This window comes from Heptranchias perlo, chromosome 13, assembly GCF_035084215.1.
Source record: "Heptranchias perlo isolate sHepPer1 chromosome 13, sHepPer1.hap1, whole genome shotgun sequence".
NCBI classification, from domain to species: Eukaryota; Metazoa; Chordata; class Chondrichthyes; order Hexanchiformes; family Hexanchidae; genus Heptranchias; species Heptranchias perlo.
The window spans coordinates 5,147,872-5,160,215 of record NC_090337.1 but is presented as its reverse complement, the minus strand read 5'-3'; the positions used below and the strand labels follow the sequence as shown (position 1 = coordinate 5,160,215).

The 12,344-nt window shown below is 45.1% G+C and overlaps 1 protein-coding gene across 1 annotated transcript in view; it reads right to left on the bottom strand.

The window, feature by feature from the left end:
• LOC137331233 (fibronectin type III domain-containing protein 3B-like) overlaps nucleotides 1-10,818 on the bottom strand; it is a 303,695-nt gene extending 292,877 nt beyond the window's left edge. Inside the window, 1 exon segment of the mRNA XM_067994877.1 lies at nucleotides 10,668-10,818. The gene's annotated coding sequence lies outside the window, so the exon portion shown is untranslated.
• Nucleotides 10,819-12,344: the final 1,526 nt, after the last annotated feature.

The following is a 12,344-nucleotide window of genomic DNA, read 5'->3' as shown; positions in this document are numbered from 1 at the left end:
TAGGTGGTAAAGTGTATGTAATTGGCCTCAGGAATTTGCAAGCTTGGTATCCAAATTAAATAGATTCTCCCACTTGCAGGAGCAGCAGATTAGTGATTTTAATGGACCTCAGAGTGTTGCATATGTGGTCAGATTCTCAACTCTCAGAGTCCGAAGGTTTTGGATTTAAGCTCCACTCCAGGCTTCGATAGAATTGGATAAATATTTGAAAAAGAAAAATTTACAGGGCTATGGGAAAAGAGCAGGGGGAAATGGGACTAATTGGATCACACTTTCAAACAGCCAGCACAAGCAAGATGGGCCAAATGGCCTCCTTCTGCGCTGTCTCATTCAACGATCTGGGCCGACACCCCCAGTGCCAGTACTGAGGGAGTGCTGCATTGCCGGAGGTGCCGTCTACCGGATGAAACGTTAAACCGAGGCCCTGTCTGCCCTCTCAAGTGGACTTAAAAGATCCCACGACACTTTTCGAAGAAGAGCAGGGGAGTTCTCCCTGGCATCCTGGGCCAATATTTATTCCTCAACCAACAGCACCAAAAAATAGATCAACGGGGTTATTCATCTCATTGCTGTTTGTGGGATCTCGCTGTGCGTAAATTGGCTGCCGCGTTTACACAGACAACAGAACAGAAGTAACTGCAATGCGACTCATTCCACGTGAAGCATTTCTGAGCAACGTCATAACATTTTTTGAACCAAAAAAATTACATCTTGGAGACACGTGGACAAGAAGAAATGTAGGGTCAGGTGGTGTGATTGCTCAGTTACCGGACTAATAATCCAGAGAACGAGAGTTCAAATCCCACCATGGGATTGAGAATTTGAATTCAGTATCAAAAATCTGGAAATAAAAAGTTGGTGTCACTCAAAGTGACCGTGAAGCTGTCAGCTTGTCGTAAAAACCCCACTGGTTCACTAACGTCCTTTAGGGAAGGAAACCTGCCGTCCTTACCCGGTCTGGGCCTACACGTGACTCCAGTCCCACACCAACGTGGTTGACTCCGAACTGCCCTCTGAAGCGGGCCTAACAAGCCCCGCGGTTGTGTCAAAAACCCGCCGCCCGCGGTTCAAGAAGGGGGCCCACCGCCACCTTCTCAGGGCAACTAGGGATGGGCAATAAATGCCAGCCTTGCAGCGAGGCCACATTCAGAGAGCGAATAATGAGAAAAGGATTACAGTGCAAATTGCTAATGAACTGCCAGAAATGTAGATGGGACACCATCATCTGATTTCATTAACAATTACGACAGATGGAATTGGTTTGGCTAACAGTCTGGGCCTTTTGTCGCTTTACAGTTTTGAATCTGTAATGGGTCCACTCTGTTCCGTGATCTCAGTCCCTACCCCAAACTATATTGACTGGAACAACGGCCAGGTATCAGGGGGTCCCAGGTGATTCCTCTTGTAGTTTATGGAAGATCTTATCCAGCACGTGACTGGGAGAAATCTGTCCAAACGGCGGGTTTTGCCGTGCATTCTCTGACTGTCGCTGTGATGATTGACAGCCGAACTTTGCTTATAATCACAAGTTTAAAAGTCTCTCTCATCACAGCCTTAACCCTTACACTGCTGAATAAACAGCAACTCCATAAAGTTACAGTGAGTAACCCTTACCCTGAATAAACAGTGACTCTGTACAGTTAGTGAGTAACCCTTACTCTGAATGAACAGCGACTCAGTAGTTAGTGAGTAACCCTTACCCTGCTGAACAGTGACTCTGTACAGTTACAATCAGTAACCCTTACCCTGCTGAACAGTGACTCTGTACAGTTACAATCAGTAACCCTTACCCTGCTGAACAGTGACTCTGTACAGTTACAATCAGTAACCCTTACCCTGAATAAACAGTGACTCTGTACACTTACACAATCAGTAACCATTACCCTGGGATTAGTTTTGGGTTCATCTAAAACAGCCGTACAAAAATGATGGGCCAAATGGCCTCCTTCTGTGCTGGCAACTTTTATAGTTCATGAAGGGAAAGTAGAGAGTGAGGAGGACATAAAAAACTTACAAGGGGATATAGACAGACTGGGTGAGTGGGCGGAGATTTGGCAGATGCAATACAATATTGGAAAATGTGAGGTTATGCACTTTGGCAGGAAAAATCAGAGAGCAAGTTATTATCTTAATGGCGAGAAACTGGAAAGTACTGCAGTACAAAGGGATCTGGGGGCCCTAGTGCAAGAAAATCAAAAGGTTAGTATGCAGGTGCAGCAGGTGATCAAGAAGGCCAATGGAATGTTGGCTTTTATTGCTAGGGAGATAGAATATAAAAACAGGGAGGTATTGCTGCAGTTATATAAGGTATTGGTGAGACCGCACCTGGAATACTGCATACAGTTTTGGTCTCCATACTTAAGAAAAGACATACTTGCTCTCGAGGCAGTACAAAGAAGGTTCACTCGGTTAATCCCGGGGATGAGGGGGCGGACATATGAGGAGAGGTTGAGTAGATTGGGACTCTACTCATTGGAGTTCAGAAGAATGAGAGGCAATCTTATTGAAACATATAAGATTGTGAAGGGGCTTGATCGGGTGGATGCAGTAAGGATGTTCCCAAGGATGGGTGAAACTAGAACTAGGGGGCATAATCTTAGAATAAGGGGCTGCTCTTTCAAAACTGAGATGAGGAGAAACTTCTTCACTCAGAGGGTAGTAGGTCTGTGGAATTTGCTGCCCCAGGAAGCTGTGGAAGCTACATCATTAAATAAATTTAAAACAGAAATCGACAGTTTCCTGGAAGTAAAGGGAATTAGGGGTTACGGGGAGCGGGCGGGAAATTGGACCTGAATTTAGATTTGAGGTTAGGATCAGATCAGCCATGATCTTATTGAATGGCGGAGCAGGCTCGAGGGGCCGATTGGCCTACTCCTGCTCCTATTTCTTATGTTCTTATGAAGTGCAAATCAAAAATGGGCAGTTAACAACAGCTGCCAATTTTTTTTTTAAAAAAGGGCAAACCAATTGAATCAGTCAAAATATTTTTGAAAAATCCTTTTCACTGACACCATAGGTGCTCCACCAAGCTTAGGACTTACTACTGGAAATAAGGTTTGTAATATAATAAAGACATTAAAAAATGACAACATTTACAAGGAAATTATTAAAATTAAATATGCACTTCCATTTTCTGTATTAGAAATGCCTCTAACTATATTTTACTGAGGATACCTGCATTTATAGGAGAACGTGGAGAGACTGGAGAAGCTGGGATTGTTCTCCTTAGAGCAGGGAAAGTTAAGGAGAGATTTAATAGAGGTGTTCAAAATCATGAAAGGTTTTGACAGAGTAAATAAGGAGAAACTGTTTCCAGTGGCAGCAGGGTCGGTAACCAGAGGACTCAGATTTAAAGTAATTGGCAAAAGAACCAGAGGGGAGATGAGGAGAATTTTTTTATGCAGTGAGTTGTTCTGATCTGGAATGCGCTGCCTGAAAGGACGGTGGAAGCAGATTCAATAGTAACTTTCAAAAGAGAATTGGATAAATATTTGAAGGGGATAAATTTTCAGGGCTATGGGGAAAGAGCAGGGGTGGGGAGTGGAACTAATTGAATAGCTCTTTCAAACAGCCAGCACAGGGACGATGGGCCGAATGGCCTCTTTCTATGCTGTATGATTCTATGAACACTCAGCCTCAAATCCATGAAAGTTCCCCACATCCCTCACCCGAAGAGACTCAACCCACTAGCTGCCAACATGCCAGCCTGTGTGCAATTTGTACAACTGACCACAAAATGAACCATTCGCAGTGCGTGCCAGTACTTGCTGTTTGTAAACTTCCACGCTGGCACATCAAAAGAAAACTACTGAGAAAAATAAATGTCATGGAAGCTATTATTAGAAGCAGCTAAATTAAATTGATTTTTTTTGGTGTATAATACATCAGAACAAGGTAAAGCATAAACTCCAGCTTTTTCTAAGATTACTTTGAAAGCAACAACAGTGCATATTAGTGTAATCTCTGATCCCCCTTAAATACACAACAAGTACATGAGAGCAAAACAAAAGCACAGCTGGTGATGAAAACTATAAGTAGGAAAATAGTTAGGCAGAAACAACTTTATGTTTTGTAATGTATTCTAAATAGCTACCGAAACTGATTGTAAACCAATAAAAGACACTCAAAACTCAAAAACAACAATTATACATTAAAAAAACAAGCTGCAAGGACTGTACCATTATGCAAGTTTGGCAGGAGCTTCTGAGTAAAAGTACTGATTTATAAAATTTAAATTGAACATTTTGGTAAACTCCAGGAGTGTTGCAGAGCTATTTGGTAATGAAGGGAAGATGCAAATTTTATTTGTTAGTTTTATATATTTCTTGACATTTGTTATAAAAACTTACATCTCGAGAGTAATACCTGCTTCCCTTATATTATATCCAATTATTTATCAAGCATCAACAGGTAAGGAAAACACTGTTCATATATTTTCCAAGTATGAATCAAACTACACTCTTACTTTTGTTCCTGCAGCAATCATCTCCAGATACTTCTGCAAATTCTTTTAAATGCCAATAAACATGCTCCCCACAAGCGTCCAACCTCTGGCCAATGTTACCTCGGACACACCGTGGGGAACTCTCACCACCATCACCTGCATGCTAACTTGGCGAAGCAAATCTCCCGCCCATTGAAGATCCCAACAATTATCATTCCATTAATTTCAAATCGAATTTTTAAAAAATCAGACGGGAACCACAAAGGGGTGGGTACTCTGTCCACCAGGTTACTACCCAGGCAGTGAAATTTAACCCACATTGTTCACTAGCACAAACATAAGATTCTGTTGGAATGGGGCTGATCACCTTGACATGACCATTCAACGACACTGGTTCCTAGAATCTGGAATGCCATCCTGGGTTAACCATTGCCCTTCTACTTGTGGCAGCCCAATATACATCCAGCCTCAATTCCTGGATTGAAAATCTCCTCTCTGTTGAAAAATAACAATGATTCTGTACTTGCCCTGGGAGTGTTTGATGGGACAGTGTAGAGGGAGCTTTACTCTGTATCTAACCCTGTACCTGCCCTGGGAGTGTTTGATGGGACAGTGTCGAGGGAGCTTTACTCTGTATCTAACCCGTGCTGTACCTGCCCTGGGAGTGTTTGATGGGACAGTGTAGAAGGAGCTTTACTCTGTTTCTAACCCGTGCTGTACCTGCCCTGGGAGTGTTTGATGGGACAGTGTAGAAGGAGCTTTACTCTGTATCTAACCCATGCTGTACCTGCCCTGGGAGTGTTTGATGGGACAGCGTTTGATGGGACAGCGTAGAGGGAGCATTACTCTGTACCCCAATGTTATACAGTGACAGACCTGTAGCCACCAGTACTGTACCCCAGTGTTATGCAGCTCAAAATACTGTTCCAGGCACAACCCATTTGGAAGGGCAGAATGTATAACTGTATGGGTAGGTGTTTCTTACAGTCCATGTAGACACAGTAATGAACATTTTACACACCCACCTTTACACTTTACTGAAATACTATTCTTGTGACCACGCTGAATTTTGTTTTTGTGCAACAGTTGTTAGCTGGGTATTTGAGGAATATTGCTGGAATTGACATCAATTAAAAATTTTAAAGCAGAACCATCTCCATCCATTAAGAGGACGTGTGGTGTCCTGGGTCAGACACTGCCTCTTCACCGCAGGGACCCTGGGGGCTCGATTCTCAGTTTGAGCCCGTGTCGAGCGATCGGTTAAGCAGGGTGTGCACTCTGGTGTGTCTCCCCCGCCCCGTTCAGCCCAGAGGGTGTCGGCGAGGGGCCCCGTGACAATTTCGGGGCATGGGCCTCGCTGACATTGGTCTGTCAAGCTGCCAGCACGCGACGTGCCCCCTGCAGGCAGCTCGCGGATCCCGCAGGGCGGGAGATTCCGAAGGGCCTGTAGCAGGGGGAGGGGGCGGGGGAAGTGTTGGGAGTGAAAGGAAGGGTCACATTTGAATCGTCCACCTAGAATTCATCGATTTAACATCATCGCCAACAGAACAAAGGTGAGTTTGAAGAATTTTTTTTTAAAACGCAGAGGGTAGTTAGCATGGAATTCCCAACCAGAAACAGTGGGAGAAGTGGGATCCATAGTAGCTTATAAAAGGGAAGTGGGGAAAGTTGTGGAAAAGAAACATTTTAAAGGGTATGTAGGGGAAGGGCTGGCGAGAATGGGGCTAAGTTGGTCGCAGTTTCAGTGAGCCAGCAGGCACGATGGGCTAAATGGCCTGCTTCTGTCCTGTACAATTCTACAACTTGATGCTCTTTTGAGGTTGGGGCTGAACCACATTTTTGAGGTAGACGGAGGGAGCTTCACCCCGTGTCTACCCCGTGCTGTACCTGCCCTGGGAGTGTTTGATGGGACAGTGTAGAGGGAGCTTTACTCTGTATCTAACCCTGTACCTGCCCTGGGAGTGTTTGATGGGACAGTGTAGAGGGAGCTTTACTCTGTATCTAACCCTGTACCTGCCCTGGGAGTGTTTGATGGGACAGTGTAGAGGGAGCTTTACTCTGTATCTAACCCGTGCTGTACCTGTCCTGGGGAGCACTGGATGCTAACACTGGGTGACTAAAATGACGTGTTCCACTCACCTTGAGAAGCACAAAATTTAAACATACAATTTGATGAACAAGCAGGAGCACGGAAAAGAAACTACAACAAACAAAACACCTCCCTGTGAGCAGCGCCCCAGCAAATACACAGCACTGGCCTTTTCACAGAATCTTACAGCTCTCTGAATGACCTATCCAATTAGTCCCACTCCCCCTGCTCTTTCCCCACTGCCCTGCAAATTTTTCCCCTTCAAGTATTTATCCAATTCCCTTTTGAAAGTTACTGTTGAATCTGCTTCCACCGCCCTTTCAGGCAGCGAATTCCAGATCAGAACAACTCGCTGTGTAAAAAAAATGTCTCCTCATCTCACCCTTGGGTTATTAAAGGAGGCCCCGGAAGAGTCAGGCCCGGAAGTGAATGAGGTACCAATCGGAGTCAATGGTGTGAACGTGGAGGACGAAGAATTGGGGGAGAAAATCAGGGACAGTGGGGATAAGCCGAGGGTGCCAGTGGTTGGAAAGGGTACGATCGCTTCAAGGGCAAAGAGAACCCCAACCTCTCCGGCTGTAACCCCAGTGCAAACTCCTCAGACAGTTAGTCCTCCCGTCAATACCGAAGAAGGTGGCTGCACTGAGGATCCAGCAGCTGACAGTCCTCCCCGGGGAAGAAGAGAGCAGGTAAATCACTCAACAACAACTTGCCTTTATACAGTGCCTTTAACATCGTGAAACGTCCCAAGGCACTTCACAGGAGCGATCATCACACAAAACCTGACACCGAACCCAAGGAGATATTAGGGCAGGCGACCAAAAGTTTGGTCAAAGACGTAGGGTTTTACTCGCTTAAGAGTTGTTTGTGAAGCTGGTGCCCTCTTTCATCTGATTATTATGGACATTAAATAACATGACTGTATGTAGGGGCTCAGCAGGTCAGGAAAGTAGGGCCACACACACCAGGATGGGCCTGGGTTCCATCCCCAGCCTGTGCTGGGATAGTTGACCCGAGTCAAGCCAAAACTACAACCCAATAGAAAACTGGCTATTACCTGGTCCTTAGGTGTCAGTGTGGCTCAGTGGGTAACACTCTCACCTCTGACTCAGAGGGTTGTGGGTTCGAGTCCCATTCCAGAGACTTGAACACAAAATCCAGGCTGACACTCCCAGTGCGGCACTGTCGGAGGTGCCATTTTTCAGATTGTAGACATTAAACAGAGGCCCTCTCAAGCGAACGTAAAAAATCCCACAGCCACTATTTTGCAGGGGAGTTCTCCCTGGTGCCCTGGGCCAATATTTATCCCTCAACCAATATCACAGATCATCTGGTCATTTATCTCATCATTGTTTGTGGGATCTTGCTGTGCGCAAATTGGCAGCTGCTGCCTTTCCTACATTACAACAGTGACTGCACTTCAAAAACTAACTGATTGGCTGGCTTTGGGACCTCTGGAGGTCGTGAAAGGCGCTATAAAAATGCAAGTTCTTTCTTTTCTTTGATCGGAATCTAGCGCCTCCTGCTGGGAGGGGTGTGCGCGCCCGTGCGCCAGGTCAGGGCAGGACCCGGCTCCATTGCGAAGCACCCCATGGTCAAACAGCTCAACCAGGATGAACGAAGAGTGGCCACTGGGGCAAAAGGTACCAAAAGGCTGATCAAACCAGCCCCCGCAACAAGGAGTCAACGTCTTCATAATGCGGGGGGGGAAAGGGAGGGAGAAACTAGAAAACGGCACCAGAATGAAAGGACATGAAAATTATTCATGGCAAAACCCCCGGGGGGGGGGGCAGGGGGTGAAATTCCAAAAGGCTGACACCAGTCTCTCGTCGCAACTCCCGTGGGAATCCGGTCGGAGAGGGGCCCCCTGGACAATTCCAGCCCCATTGTGTCTGTCACCTGCGAGTTAATCACCTCTGAATTATTTTTTTTTTTAAAAGTCTGTGCAGCACATTCCCATCCTTCCCCCCCCCCCCCCCCCGGATTAATCCATCCCCCCAGGATAAACCTCAAACATTGACATTCCATCATCACTGACTTCAGCAATCCTGGCACCAACTCAAGACAGAAATATTTGTGCAAGTAGTCTTTTTTTTTAAATTAAAAACATTTTAAAAGATGAGCCCCCCCTCCCGCCGCCATTCACAGTACAATTTTGCCCCCTCTTCCCCCATGTCCTGGGAAACGTGTAACTATTTTTTTTTGGGGGGGAAAGATCACTTTCCTTGTGCTTATTTTTTAATAAAACTTTTTCAAACATTGCCAGGTTAAAAGAGTTTGGGGACGTGGAATGTCTGAAACTGATGGCAGTGAACCATCCTGTCTGAAACTGACCTGAAAATTGACAAGCAAATAACTGCTGCACTGGACAACATTATATATTATATATATTTATATATATATATTTATATTTATATATATCTTGAAGAGTTAATTATTAAGAAGTACTTTCTGGAAACAATTTATTTTAAACTACACGGAATGAAACAAGAGTGAAATACAGACACAACGAACGAGCTAAACCACTGGGGGGAGGGGTCCAGAAAATATTAAAATGAACTTTTAATAACTTCACATGACTGCAGATCCCAATTTTTTTTCAGAAAAAAAAGAATTTATTTCTATGCAATGCAGAAGAAAACAGGAATAGAAGCAAATTACAAATCTCTGCCCGTCTCTCCCTTGCGTTTCCTCCAATATGCCCCATGCATCCAGATTTTTTTTTATATTTTAAAAAAAAAACCCCTCCAGGTTTGTGGAGGCTGTAGATTTTTGGTAAGTGTCTCAGACTGGGAGCGACACCTGATGCTATCTGGGGGAAAACTGAATTCCCCTCTCTACACAGACCAGACCAGACGAGCCCTGCTCTCTCCTACCGTCTGCCATTGTAGTCTGACCCTTACCCACCTTAAAACAATCTGTACCCCCAGGACACTAATTCCTCTCTCTCTGACCCACTCCTTTTAACTTTTTTTCTCCAATGAGCACAATTGAAATACTAAAATTCAGATTTATTTTTCTCACCCAATTTTTATATTTCACGATTTTTTTTTTGTAGGAGAGGAAACTAATCAACTGTGAGGAAGAAAAAGATGATTTATATTTAAAAACCACACAACGTTTCGACTTTGACCTAGCCGACCTATGACTCACGTCCTCTATCGGAGTTGAAATTTGCACAGGACTCCCATTTTATTCCTTTTTTTCACCCCCTCCTTAGGAATTAAGTGGAGAGTGTCTGTCTGGAATGCGAGGCTATGCTGGGAATGCAATAACTGTGAAACACACACACACACACACATACTCTCCCTCTCAGCATTTTCCTTTGCAAATATTTTTTTTAAAACAAAAAAAGATAAAATAGTCAGCAAGCAACCAGCATTAACGGATAAGGAGAAAAAAATGCTGTTTTTTTTAACAACCCACAAAAAAATTACGTGGCAAATAAAAAAAAACACTCAAATGACATTTCTGACCAAAAGTTTCCTTTTTTCGCTCTTTCTCTCCCTCAGAAGTTTTTCTTTTGAATTTTAGCAGAAAGGGAATGGAGGAGAAATTGCTTTCAATTATATATTTAAAAAATAGCACGATGGGAGGGGGATAAAGGTACAAAAGAAACAATTAAAAACGATGCAGAAAAAAAAAACTTCCTCCCAGTGCCAAGAAATATTCCTTCCCAGTTACCACGGGCTGCAGACTGTCATTTATCTTTAGTAGAAAACCAATTAGTATCTGCGGACATTTTTTCCCCAAACCATTACGTGGGATTGGTAGGTGGGGGAATAAATTTCCTAAATTTAAAATATCTAAACAAAAAAACCACACACAACAAATCCCACTAACAGCAGCGGGATCGGTTGAAAGAAAAGTTTTTTTTAAAAAAAAGTCTGATTAAAACTTTCCAAACTTCTCTCTGCCCCCCTCCTCTCCGCTCCCTTTTTCTGTTTGATTCAATCAGACCTACCGGCGTCTGATCCCCAGTCAAAACCTTTACTGCACACACACACACAAAAATATCTAAAACACAACTTCATGCAAAAGGGGATATAGTTGGAAAGATGTGAATTTCAGTTCCTTTCCCTCTGCAACAGTTCAGTGTTTCTCCAAAAGGGATTTTATTTTTGAATCTCTTACCTTTTTATTTTGATACTGCGTTTCTGTTTGTTTGTTTTTTCTTTTCCCCCCCTAGCTCACAATTCCCTTTATTCCTTCGGTCTTCATTAAATGCCCTCAGTTACAGATCCCCTTGCTCAGACCGGGAGAAGAGTGGGAAAAACAGCTCTCGCCATGTTAGTGTCGTATGGATTCACATTGCGAGAGCCACTGCCCACTGCTACCGTATTGTGGCTAATACACATTCACCCCTAAAAAAAAACCCAATCAAACACTCCCGCTGCTCTCTCCCCAAAAACTATTTTACGAAAGGTGGGTGCCACGTTTCTGTTCCTCGGGGGGTCAAATTCACTGGGTTTCCCACCTCCCCGTTGTTTAAAAACGAATTGCTGAGGGTGAACTCATGCTCAGTTCGTACGCTCCCGGCGGGGGAGCCTCTGCTCAAACTGGGGAGCGGGGGATCGGACAAGATCGTACAGCCGATTCTCGGAAGCGCGCTCCCTTTTTTTTGGTGGGGTGAGTGAGTCCGGCCGCTGGGAGCTCACTGTCGGTCAGTAAATGAGTTAATATTTTATTTTAAATTACATTTCTTTTCCCACTGGTTTTCTCTCCTAAGATGTTGCGATTCCTCGGGAGGGCCGGACCTCACTCAAGTGGCCGCTGTGCGATCCTCGACGATGAGTACTGGCCGGCTATTCGACCACAAGGGTCGTCACAGCTCAGCCCCATCCTGTCTTCACCCGGACATCCACAGGTGGGGGGTGGGTATTCCGGCTGATTTGCCCCTCCCTAACCCAGGGGTAGCCTCCAGACTGATACTGGGATACCTGAGCACAGAACAGGGACTGAACCTGGGGGACTTTCACGGTCAACTTAATTCAGCTACTCACTGGATACGACTATCCGTCGGGAGGGGTGGGTGGCCTCGATGTTCGGAAGGGGCAGCGGCCCGGCCTCGATGTTCGGAAGGGGCAGCGGCCCGGGCTAGGAGCACACCCGCTCCTCCGGTCCCCGCAAGACTAAAGGGTCAATCACCTTCGAGGTGCTCCTGGGCCAGGAGACTGCACGGCCTGCCCTCCTCCCCGCTAAGTCCAAACAACGGCAACCAAGCTCCTAAATAGGTAGCCATGGCTCAGCCACTCTTGCTTCTGAGTCAGAAGGTTGTGGGTTTAAGTCCCCACTCCAGAGCCTTGAGCAAATAATCCAGGTCGGTACTGGCAGTGTCGGGACTGAGGGAGTGCTGCGCTGTTGGCGATGCCGTCTTTCAGATGAGATGTTAAACCGAGGGCCCTGTCTGTCCTCACAGGTGGATGTAAAAGAATTCACGGCCACTATTTCATAGAAGAGCAGGGGGAGTTCTCCTCGGTGTCCTGGGCCAATATTTATCCCTCAACCAACATCACTAAAAAAAACAGATGATCTTGTCATTTATCTTAATACTGTTTGTGGGATCTTGCTGTGCGCAAATTGGCTGCTGCATTACAACAGTGGCTGCACTTCAAAGAAGTACTTAATTGGCTGTAAAGCGCTTTGGGACGTCCTGAGGCCGTGAAAGGTGCTGTAGAAATGCTAGTCCTTTCTTTTCCCCACAACTCCGTTCCCTCGCTGGCCGCGAAGGCTGTTAATTCAGCCCATTGTGTCGGCCGTGTAGCAGCCCTTTTCATATCAAGGTTTTAAAACGCTGCTTAATAATAATAA